Source organism: Oncorhynchus masou, chromosome 10 (assembly GCF_036934945.1).
Source record: "Oncorhynchus masou masou isolate Uvic2021 chromosome 10, UVic_Omas_1.1, whole genome shotgun sequence".
Classification (NCBI taxonomy): Eukaryota; Metazoa; Chordata; class Actinopteri; order Salmoniformes; family Salmonidae; genus Oncorhynchus; species Oncorhynchus masou.
This window is the reverse complement of record NC_088221.1, coordinates 24,845,980-24,858,686: the sequence shown is the minus strand read 5'-3', so window position 1 is coordinate 24,858,686 and position 12,707 is coordinate 24,845,980. Positions and strand designations below refer to the sequence as shown.

The 12,707-nt window shown below is 43.0% G+C and overlaps 1 protein-coding gene and 2 long non-coding RNA genes across 5 annotated transcripts in view; 2 read left to right on the top strand and 1 right to left on the bottom strand.

Moving 5' to 3' along the window:
- LOC135547380 (synaptotagmin-like protein 5) overlaps nucleotides 1–12,707 on the bottom strand; it is a 67,979-nt gene that overhangs the window by 29,729 nt on the left and 25,543 nt on the right. The gene's annotated exons all lie outside the window — the stretch shown is intronic.
- On the top strand, nucleotides 9,740–10,436 carry LOC135547403 (uncharacterized). The gene is made up of 4 exons (XR_010456706.1): nucleotides 9,740–9,850; nucleotides 9,938–10,114; nucleotides 10,205–10,266; nucleotides 10,349–10,436. It is a non-coding gene; the product is annotated as an uncharacterized LOC135547403 (long non-coding RNA).
- LOC135547404 (uncharacterized) lies at nucleotides 10,606–11,697 on the top strand. The gene is made up of 3 exons (XR_010456707.1): nucleotides 10,606–10,806; nucleotides 10,886–11,574; nucleotides 11,644–11,697. It is a non-coding gene; the product is annotated as an uncharacterized LOC135547404 (long non-coding RNA).

Genomic DNA, 12,707 nt, shown 5'->3' with positions numbered 1-12,707 from the left:
GTTAAGATTTCCCTTCAATGGAACTGGCGCAGGAGAAGAAGGCAGACGTTTTACATGACCCCAACTGATTGTGTTTTTTGGTTAGTTTATTTGCGTTGTTTGTAACTTATTTTATACTTGTTTTGTACATAACGTTGCCGCTACCATCTATTATGGCCTTAAATAACTTCTGGACATCAGGACTGCAATTACTCACCACGGACTGGCAGAATCCTTTTTTTTCTTTTGATGAGTATGATGAGCCCGATGTGAATGATATACTGCTTTCTCGGTAACAGGCCAAGATCCCCGTGATTTGCGTGAAGAGGAGACGGAGAAAAAGGGTCCAGAGGGCAGGCTGCCTTCTGAGGATTTGTAGGTGATCGAATAAACCCCCACTTCCTTACATTCTGCTTGCAAACGTAATCTTTGGAGAATAAAATGTATGACCTACACGCAAGATTAAACTACCAACGGGACATTCAAAACTAGAATATCTTATGCTTCACGGAGTCGTACATCAACATACAGCTTATTGGTTATTTGATGTTCCGCCAGGATAGAACAGCGGCGTCTGTTGAGACGAGGAGCGGCAGACTATGTCTTTTTGTAAATAACAGCTGGTGCACGATATCTAAGGAAGTCTCGAGCTATTGTTCGCCTGAGGTAGAGTATCTCATGATAAGCTGTAGACCACACTATCTACCTAGAGAGTTTTCATCTGTATTTTTTGTAGCTGTTTACATACCACCACAGTCAGAGCCTGGCACTAAGACAGCATTGAATTAGCTGTATTCGCCATAAGCAAACAAGAAAATGCTCACCAAGAGGCGGCACTCCTAATAGCCGGGGACTTTAATGCAGAGGAACTTAAAACTGTTTTACCAAATTTCTATCCGCATGTTAAATGTGCAACCAGAGGGGGAAAAAAACTCTGGACCACCACCTTTACTCCACACACAGAGACGCATACAAAGCTCTCCCTCGCCCTCCATTTGGCAAATCTGACCATAATTATATCCTCCTGATTCCTGCTTACAAGCAAAAATTAAAGCAGGAAGCACCCGTGGCTAGATCAATAAAAAAGTAGTCAGATGAAGCAGGACTGTTTTGCTAGCAGAGACTGGAATATGTTCCGGAATTCCTCCGATGGCATTGAGGAGTACACCACATCAGTCATTGGCTTCATCAATAAGTGCATCGATGACGTCGCCTCCACAGTGACTGTATGTACATACCCCAACCAGAAGCCATGGATTACAGGCAACATCCGCACTGAGCAAAAGGCTAGAGCTGACGCTTTCATGGAGAGGGACTCTAACCCAGAAGCTTATAAGAAATCCCGCTATGCCCTCCGACGAACCATCAAACAGGCAAAGCGTCAATACAGGACTAAGATCAAATCATACTACACCAGCTCTGACGCTCATCAGAAGTGGCACGGCTTGCAAACCATTACAGACGACAAAGGGAAGCACAGCCGAGAGCTGCCCAGTGACACAAGCATACCAAACGAGCTAAACGACTTCTATGCTCGCTTCGAGGCAAATAACACAAACATGTCTTCAATGACATTTTCAAACTCTCCCTGTCCGAGTATGTAATTCCAACATGTTTTAAGCAGACCACCATAGTGCCTGTGACCAAGAACACCAAGGTAACCTGCCTAAATAACTACCGACCCTGTTCAAGGGCATTATCACTTAATTACACGCCTGCTCTGTATGAGTTTATGCTCAGACTTCACAACACACACACTGTCATGTATGTACATGTGATCATCTGTACTTGCACTTGACCCATGATATCAGATACACGTTCTTTTACCCCATCACTGCCTCAGTGTGCTAATATATTATACACACAGATTAGCATGAGTACACGCACACGTACGCCCACTGATAAACATAATTACACACACACACACACACACACACACACACACACACACACACACACACACACACACACACACACACACACACACACACACACACACACACACACACACTGATACACACACAAACATGCACTCACACAAACATACATTATGTAATCTACAGTAAGACACTCCACCTGCAATACCAGCCAATATCCTGACTACTTCACAACCTGGCAGCCATAGAATTCTATAGCGTATAAAATGTGACTCAAGTAAGCAGCCTAGAAGAACAACGATGTCTGTTGACTCAATACATGAATTAATTTGATTTGACCTCGTGCCATTAATTCTGCTATTGTGTCGCACTACTGTGTCTACAGTACCTGTCTCTTTACGTCGGACTCCTAAATGTCACAAAAGCAGGTGTTGTGTTGTGTGGGAGTGGGAGCCCTCCTTCAGCACACTGCTAAACCGTGAACACACTAATAGCAAATACAACATCCAGGAATGTCCAAAATTCAGCCTTTAACGCACTCTGCACTAACATGCTGACTACACCGCTCGCGTTGCGTGCACGAGTGTTGCAAAATCAATTTAAAAGTTATTCAATTATTCCGACAACGAGCGTCTGCGTTGCCAAGTGCTAAAATAGGAGTCAGTTCTAATTGTGACGCTGATCACGGTGAAAGTTCTGCCTCTCCCATCTTCTCATGTTCATAGAAGTAGATACCCACGTGCCATCTCCTCATTGGTTATACCCACGTGGACGATTGAAAGGCAACTGAGTTCGTTGATTGTTGTGGTAATACAATGAAAGTTTAGATGACAATCACCATTTAAAGTCCAAAGAAGAAAAAGCCTGGAAGGAGGAGAGATGACAAGAAATGATTTGGTTGACCGTTTTATGTGTGGATTAATTGTTGGAGTAGAGGACCTTGTGCATTTCAGGTAAAATAACAACTCAATTTTAATATCCCAGGACAAGTTAGATAGCAACAGCAAGCTTCCTCGCTAAATTGACATAAAGTTTTAATGCTTTTCGACCTGTCCCCGAATTAATATAATTGGCTCAGAGTTTGTTTTGATATTTTAACCTGCTTGTCATGATCGTGTTTGGTGTGGGGGGGACAAAATCAACTTGCGCGCGATGGCGCACCGGTTTGGATACGGTGTGCTGAACTCTTCATACTCATCCATTTTATAACACTTGATACTCGTAATCGGATTTACTTGTGATCGTAAAACCCCAAAATGTGCTTTAAATGCAGATAAAGCCTATACCTCAAGTGCCTTTTACTGCGCTATCACTCATAGTGACTTATGTTCCTTCACACCCTGTTCAAAGGTAAACAATCCCGACAGATAAAGATGCACATGATTTACTTACTTAGTCCAATTCATTTATCAACGAAATAGGCTGATACTACTGCCTGTATTTATTCCAGACACAGATTTAGATGAAGGTAGGCTAATTCGCTTGCCCCATGCTGTTTCACGTTTGAGAGGAGCATAACTTCTCTCCCGACACTTATGCCATAACATTTGCACAATTAAAATAAACAATCTACATTTGTCATTTTATTTTCTAATGATCTGTCGCTCGGTAAACATGCCTGGACGAGAACAAATAATAATAACAAGCGAGCATGGGCTTGGATCACGAAATAACGACAGACGTCATCAGCAATGGACTAATTATATGGACAGACAAAGTAACCTACTAAACAACACCAAGTAGACAGACAAAAACAACCATATGGCCTCAGCAAAGTCGCCCGGAAATAACTAAATTTAACAACAATGACTAGTTACGGATTCTGATTTATACACAATATTTGGAGAAGGGGAGACTTCTGCCCCTATACGAGTGAGTGAAACAACTCCGCTCGTGTCTGTTTGGGGAAATGAGAGCAGAGGGAGAGCGGTTTGTTCTAATCCAATCATTGCAGCAGGCTCAACCGCTACCCCGACCGTTTCTTTACTGACACAATAACTAAACAATAGTTGTTAGAACACACAGCGCTTCACACTGTTTGAGTGCAATAGAGATGTGTGCTGGCAGCTGAAAATTACTTTTTTCTTATCGCGGAGAACTACAAAAAATATGTGTCATAATTGTATTCTGAAAATTCACCATATCCGTTACAATACTAATTTTTTCCGAGTACTCGGCACACCCCTAATCTGCACTCAACCGATAAGGCCGGAGCTATGGCAAGTGCTTTTAAATCTGACACTTGAGTCCGAAGTGCTGTTGCTTTTGCAACTCTTCTATTATCTTCAACTTTATCGTGATTCTGTTTCTCGAACTTCTGTCTCCAACACAGCAAATTCTCCAGTGTTAAATCAACACGGAGAGTGTTACATTTAACACTGGTCCAGTGTCTATATGGGTCCACACTTTTCAGCATTAAATTAACAAAGTGTAAAGCCTTATTTGCATATTTCCCAGAATAACCTTAACTGTATTTGTTAGTGACAGAGAAATGTGTGTTGCATTTATCTATCATTCATTCAGTCATGTGGCCTTTACCAAGTAAGATCTTAAGCAAATATGTGATTAGACAATTTGTTATTATTTAATATAATACAACATATTTCTTACTTTGAGGTGTGCTGAAACTCATGGTTTACAGGCAAATTCAGACATATACTGTATGTCACATTATGCTGGCTTGCTAAGTGTCGTGCAATTCCTATTGGAATCCAGCCAGAGTGGATGTTTGAATGTTTGAATGTTTTGAATGTTCATTCACCCACAACATGCATTCCGAATGATTGCTGGATTGGGAAGGGTAAGATATGATACTACGTAAAGCATCTAAACTTGAACAACCATTTCAGTAAAGGGAGCAATAAATACAAGTAACAGATTAGGTTAGTTATAAAAAATGTTATTTATATTTGAGTAGCATAATTTAACGTAAATTAACGTACATGCATAGATACATAGATATTGAAACAAACAATTCTAAAAAACAACCTGCACTTAACATGCTAGGAATTGTGATGATGAGCGTGGTTTTGGTTTAATACTAGTTATTAACACCAATTTAACACCTGCATCAACACTAGAAATGTTATACTGAAAAATCAACACTAGGTAACAGGCCAATTTGCTGTGAATGGTTAACTAATTGATTCATGTCATTGATTTTTCCACTAATCTATTGTTCCAGGTCTAAATCAGTTCCTTACAAGAGGGGAAGGATAGAAACCAGCAGAGCAATGCTGCAGACCTGTAGGCCCAGATCTGAATACTCCGGGTCAAGACATAAAATAAATACTGAGATTTCTTGGTGTAGCTTGGGAGTAGCAGTGGAGGGAGTTTCCTACCTTTTTCTGCATTATGCGGTACAAGGCTAGAGTTCATGGTCTGACTAATGGTTTATCAATAGCGCCCATTCCACTGTGGGTAGGCAGAAAGGAATGAGTCACCAGAACATGTGTGACTTCTTGAATGGGGATCTATGCTAACAGAATTCAGAATATAGAAGCGAAGTATCCGGTGTCTCTTGTTTCATCATGTGGGTTCCGACTACATTTACGTCAGAGAGGGAAAGGACTGTGCCAATAACTGGGTGACTAGCAGGTGATTCCTGCTGATGAATTGGATTTATGTAGCTGTTTTCGAAGGGCTCAGTCATTTACAGGCGGGTCACCTCCTCCACTCCCAATGTGTAGCATCTGCCAGGGTGACGCAAGGCAGCCTTGTTAGCGTCAGACTACTCACCCACTACATACGTATCATCTATCAGCAGGGCCCAGGGCCCATTGCAGTGTGATTTTGAGCCAAGGGTATGGAGTTATTGTTGGTTCTATTATGTGGTTTAAAACTACATTCACTATCTGAGAGAATGGACTGTGGACACCCAGGAGACATTTTGTTTCACTGCAGCAGGTACAAGAGGAGAAAGCTGCATCCATCTACCTATTACACATCACAGGAGTGTCAGAGTGACCATACTCCAGTTGACAAGAAGCAGAAGAACCAGATTATATGTTGTGTAGAGTAAAAACAATCCAACTATCAATGTGAACAGGAGATAACTTAGACATCCAGTACATTATTACACACATACACGAGCACACACACAATTAAAAACAAAATAAAAACTATAAAAACTCATTAAGATTGATTGTGTCTATGTCCCATCAAATGTAATACACTTTTCAAAGAGCATTTCAACCCCTCCCACTCCCCCAGTTCTCTCTCTCCCCTTCCTACTTTTATTTTCCCTGCTTTTAGCCTTTGGGCATAGGCAGGGAAGGACTGGCCATCTGACATTTCAGGCAAATGCCAGATGGACTGTTCCAGTTTTAGCCTAGTGGGCCAGTGTTACTTGTTTTTTTAAAAATAATCAAAATTATAATTATCTGGCTAAAAATGTCGGTCCCAAGGAATAAAATAGGCCTGTGTGGGGGCCTCGAGGGAATAAAATGGGCCTGTGTGGGGGCCTCGAGGGAATAAAACGGGCCTGTGTGGGGGCCTCGAGGGAATAAAATGGGCCTGTGTGGGGGCCTCGAGGGAATAAAATGGGCCTGTGTGGGGGCCTCGAGGGAATAAAACGGGCCTGTGTGGGGGCCTCGAGGGAATAAAACGGGCCTGTGTGGGGGCCTCGAGGGAATAAAATAGGCCTGTGTGGGGGCCTCGAGGGAATAAAATGGGCCTGTGTGGGGGCCTCGAGGGAATAAAACGGGCCTGTGTGGGGGCCTCGAGGGAATAAAATGGGCCGTTGTTTAAGAAATGCCCGAGCGGATTTCTGATCCCAGTCCATCCCTGGGCACAGGGCTGTTGTGTAGAGAGCTCTGATATTAGAATCAGTGCTACAGTGATACAGACAACAATAGCACACTATCCTCTATGTGCGTGTGTTTGTGTGATAGTACTGTATATGTGTGCTAGTGTATGCATGTGTGCCCATAGTGTTTGTATGTGTCACTACTAACGTGTACGTAGTGCTTTTGTGTGTGTGCGCACCTATGTGTTTGTGCATACGTGTGCATGTGCGTGTGTACTGTAAGTGTGGGCGTGTGTACTGTAAGTGTGGGCGTGTGTACTGTAAGTGTGGGCATGTGCGCAATGCGCATTTGTGCTTGTGTGTGAACCCTAAATGTGGGTATGTGGGTCACCCTGCCTCGTCTTTCCATGAATCCCATGGAAAACATAGCAGATCCCAGCATCAGTGTCTCAGCCTCATTATTTCAGCACAAATTTATCAGACTTTAGAGAATTTCTTTGGCCTTAAATCAGTGAGTTTTTCATTCTAAATAAAATATATTTCAGCTCACAGATTTTTCCCCATTCATCAGCAGATCCAGCTTCAGAGAAGCAGATCTATCTTACCAGATAATTTCATTGTGTTGACACAGAGATGTATAATGTAATGCTCAAGGGTTTAAGGGTTTGTGAAGAGCTGCTTGAGGGTCATGGTGGTCTGTCTGTCTCATTAATATTTATCACACAGGAAAGCATTCTCTCCTTAATGCATAACTCAGTCCTTGAACAATATTCTGCTTTTTCTTACTGTTCATGTTTTTGGTTTAATTCTGGCTATTAATACCAACACTGGGGTTATTTTACACCATTGACTGTTAAGTTAACACATACAGAGTTGATTTAACTCCCGAATTAACTCTAGAAATGTTACACTGAAAAAGCAACTCTAGGTAACACATGCCAATTTGCTGTATATTGTTATTAGCGTAGCCTATGTTCTAAATTTATAACTGGTCTAACTCTATTTTCATGGTAGTGTGTGTGTAAGAAATCATTTTCTGACTGTATGGCTGTACAGTCGTGGCCAAAAGTTGAATGACACAAATATACATTTTCCCCAAAGTCTGCTGCCTCAGTTTGTATGCACTCCAGAATGTTATGAAGAGTGATCAGATGAATTGCAATCAATTGCAAAGTCCCTATTTACCATGCAAATGAACTGAATCCACAAAAACATTTCCACTGCATTTCAGCCCTGCCACAAAAGGACCAGCTGACATCATGTCAGTGATTCTCTTGTTAACACAGGTGTGAGTGTTGACGAGGACAAGGCTGGAGATCACTCTGTCATGCTGATTGAGTTTGAATAACAAACTGGAAGCTTCAAAAGGAGGGTGGTGCTTGGAATCATTGTTCTTCCTCTGTCAACCATGGTTACCTGCAAGGAAACATGTGCCGTCATCATTGCTTTGCACAAAAAGAGCTTCACAGACAAGGATATTGATGCCAGTAAGATTGCACCTAAATCAACCATTTATTGGATCATCAACAACTTCAATGAGAGAGGTTCAATTGTTGTGAAGAAGGCTTCGGGGCACCAAGAAGGTCCAGCAAGTGCCCGTCTCCTAAAGTTGATTCAGCTGCGGGATCAGGGCACCACCAGCACAGAGCTTGCTCAGGAATGGCAGCAGGCAGGTGTGAGTTCATCTGCACGCACAGTGAGGCAAAGACTTTTGGAGGATGGCCTGGTGTCAAGAAGGGCAGCAAAGAAGCCACTTCTCTTCAGGAAAAACATAAAGGACAGACTGATATTCTGCAAAAGGTACAGGAATTGGACTGCTGAGGACTGGGGTAAAGTCATTGTCTCTGATGGATCCCCTTTCCGATTGTTTGGGGCATCCGGAAAAAAGCTTGTCCGGAGAAGACAATGTGAGCGCTCCCATCAGTCCTGTGTCATGCCAACAGTAAAGCATCCTGAGACCATTCATGTGTCGGGTTGCTTCTCAGCCAAGGGAGTGGACTCACTCACAATTTTGCCTAAGAACACAGTCTTGAATAAAGAATGGTGCCAACACATCTTCCGAGAGGAACTTCTCCCAAACCATCCAGGAACAGTTTGGTGACGAACAATGCCTTTTCCAGCATGATGGAGCACCTTGCCATAAAGCAAAAGTGATAAGCTAAGTGGCCCGGGGAACAAAACATCAATAGTTTGGGTCCATGGCCAGGAAACTCCCCAGACCTTAATCCCATTGAGAACTTGTGGTCAATCCTCAAGAGGCGGGTGGACAAACAAAACAAGAAAAAAAACAGCCCTATCTTGTGCAAACAAACACAGAGACAGGAACATTCACCCACAAAACACTCAAAGAATATGGCTGCCTAAATATGGTTCCCAATCAGAGACAACGATAAACACCTGCCTCTGATTGAGAACCACTCTAGGCAACCATAGACTTTCCTAGACTACTCTACTATACCACAATCCCATAACCTACAAAAACCCCAAGACAAAACACACCACATAAATAACCCATGTCACTCCCTGGGGCCTGTTGCACAAAAGTAGAATTAAGACATCCGGGATAAATGACTCAGCTGAGCTCAATGAAGCCAAAACATGTGCGTCCAGGCTTAATTGGTTGCACAAAGACCAAGCCAGGATGAGCAGACACGGATTCATTAAGCCAGGTGAAACCAATCCTGGATAGGTGCGCGCTCACGGCTCACTCAAATAGACCCCGCCACAGATCACAGATTAACTGATTTACCATGGCAACTAGAGCCGCGTACTTTTCCCCGTCGGAAGCACAAATCCTCATGGAGGCATTAAAAGATATAATTAAGAAGAAAGGCAACACCGCCACAGCGATAAAGCAAAGAGAAAAAGCAAAGTATTGCAGACCGCCGTATAGTGCACAATTACACACTCACCGCTCCCCTGAAACATCACAATTACAATTCAAATATTTAATTCACATCTCCAAAAATGTAGTTGTACTGTAATTATGAAACGGTTAAATATTTAATTGAAATGCACTGCAGATAGAGTGAAATTGTGTAAAGTAACTCCATCACACTGTATAAAGCTATGATAAATTTTTTGATATTTTTACTGAAAACAAGACAAAAATACCAAGTAATTTTTTTCAGTGTGACTCCATTAAATGTGTGTGTGTGTGTGTGTGTGTGTGTGTGTAGATTAAACATGAACGGGCCAAAACGGACATGGCAGCAGGTCAAAATCAAATAGAACATTCTGCAGAATGGTATGGTCCCTGACTAATATTTAACAAAGCACAAGCATATATTGTACCCAGAAGGTGCCTGCTCACACATTGTCTGTACTGTTTTAGCAGTGAAAAAGAATACCCACAGACAAGGCACGGGTGGTGGGTCACCAAAGGCTGACCTTACCCCAGCAGAGGACATGGCCTTGGAGCTAAATAAAGGCAGGCCCGTCTTAGAGGGGATCCCTAGGGGGAAAGAGACGAGCATAGGTTCCTCCCAAGATGCCACCCGCTTCATTCAAGGTATGTCCTTCCATCTCTACATGGGATACAACCACATTCATATTGAATCAATTTGGACTGTCTGACTTTGGTTTACCTATTGCCTTGCAGTGTCTGGCAGCACTGTGTTCCTGTTAGAGCCACCAGCACAAGCACCAGACGATGCTGATCCAGTGAGTACTCCATCAAAGGCATACTGTAGGCCTGGCATGTCTTGTCTACTAGCTTCAATATGAATCCGATTAAATGTGATAGGGTGAAGGCCCCAGTGCAGCAGCAACAGCACATGATGGAGACGATGATGAGGAGGAGACCATCTCTCTGGATTCCAGAAGGCATGAGGTATCATGTTAAGACTGTGAAAGTACTATTTACTCTACAATGGTGAGGAGTCCTCATCAAAATCAAAAAATCTAATTTATTTTACAGGACCCAGATGCTATACAGTGGGAAAACCAGCCTGGCAACATAGTGCGTATTAATAAAAGGACACCACATCCTGCCAAATTCCAGCTGCGCTAATTGTATTGTGTTCACAGAGCTCACAAGCTATCAGAAAGTTGTATGGCAACCACCTCCGGCGCCAAATAGAACTGGCAGACATAGACATTCAGTACAAGAAGAAAAAGATGGAAAATCTTGCACTGGAGTCCGAAATAAAAAAGAGGACAATTAGGAAACTGGACCTTGAAATAAAAAAACTTGAGAGGGAGGTGAGATATGCCTTCAATGTACACTGTATGCTAACTGTAACACAAATGTATTAATCATTATTTTTCTTTCCTCCCCCAGCTCCAAGAAGATGACACAGCTCAAAATAAAAATTAGGTATATTCTCGTAAAGTCAAGTGAGCCATGACATATGAGCTCTTATTGTGAGCACACAGGACGGTGGCATCTTTCTAAGGTTTTTTTTATTTTCCCAGCAATCAGTACAACCAAGTCATCGTTATAAGGCATTGCCCTCTTTTGCCCACCCCCCCAGCACCAGGTGTGGCCACTAGCCTATATGAAGGCCCAAAATTGTGTGTTCCTTTCTGCTCTGACAATGGCATGCCCATTCGTGCGAGATGTGGTGGATGAAGAAGCACTTGTTCTGAGGAGAGCCTTCAGGCGAGAAAGGGTCTTCAGGGACCGGTTGGACCCACTGGCCTTCCCTGATGACCATCTATATGAAAGATACAGGTTTTCTGCAGATGGCATCAGGTATCTATGCAGACTACTGGGTCCCAGGATTAAGCACCGCACTGCACGGAGCCATGCACTGAGTGTGGAGCAAATGGTTTGTGTGGCCTTGCGCTTTTTTGCTAGTGGAGCCTTCCTGTACTCAGTGGGGGATGCAGAACAGCTGAACAAGGCCACAATTTGCCGCACAATAAGGAGTGTGTGTCTGGCTATCAAAGCATTAGCAGATGTCTTCATCTCCTTCCCTGGCCACAGAAGACTCTGTGACATCAAAGAGGAGTTCTATAGGATTGCAGGTAAGAGGATCTACAAATTACAGGACAACTGTTAACACATAGTAGGATACTCATTACTTTGTGTGACAGGTTTCCCCAATGTCATTGGTGCAGTGGACTGCACACACAAGGATAAAAGCCCCCTTGGTGCCCATGAGGCCGATTTTGTGAATAGGAAATCCTTTCACAGCATTAATGTTCAGGTGAACATAACTTTTTGATATTGTCCATTGACGAACACTCTGCATTGCCAGTGATGATTGATTGGTGTAATATTCCTCATCTTATGATTTCAGATGGTCTGCAATGCTGACTGTGTGATCAAAATGTTGTGGCAAAATGGCCTGGCTCAGTCCATGACTCCAGAATCTTTCGGGCCTCTGAAATCTATCAGTGCCTATCACAAGGTAAGCCACACAACCCCTATTTATAACCATCATGGCTGTGTCAAGAATATCACTGTGTTTATGAGGTAGTAATGATGAGATTTTGTGTTGACAGGTGAATTCTCTGGTGTGTTGCTGGGAGACAGGGGGTATGGCTGCCAGCCTTTTCTCCTGACACCTTTCACAGACCCCCAGGAAGCACAGCAGGCCTACAACCATGCCCATGCCAGGACCAGGGCCAGAGTTGAAATGACCTTTGGCCTCCTGAAGGCACGCTTTCACTGCCTTCACAAATTAAGGGTCAGCCCTGTTAGGGCATGTGATATTACTGTGGCTTGTGCTGTCCTCCACAATGTGGCCTGCCTGAGGAAGGAGAGGGCCCCCAGAGTGCCACCAGCCATGGACTGGAACAATCCGGCAATCTTCCCTGATGACGACAGTGGTCGGCTGCTGAGGGACCAATATGTGTTGAATTATTTTAGTTAGTATGTGTGCTTTCAATTTTGGTTAAATATGTCCTGCGGTGGCAGAGGAATTTGGGTTTTTTGGGTTCGTTTTTTGACGAATTTGGCCTCTTATGATGTTTGTGCGGTATACTGTGTGTAATACAAGGCTGCAGGGAGGCTACTGCATCCATTCATTTGTCTGTTCAGTTGATGTGTATGGATTTGTCCTGCATTTATTTTAGTGTGCAGACATGCAGGGTGTGTTATATACAGACCTTTGAATGTGTATGTATCATTTTGTATAATATGCTTGGATTCTGTG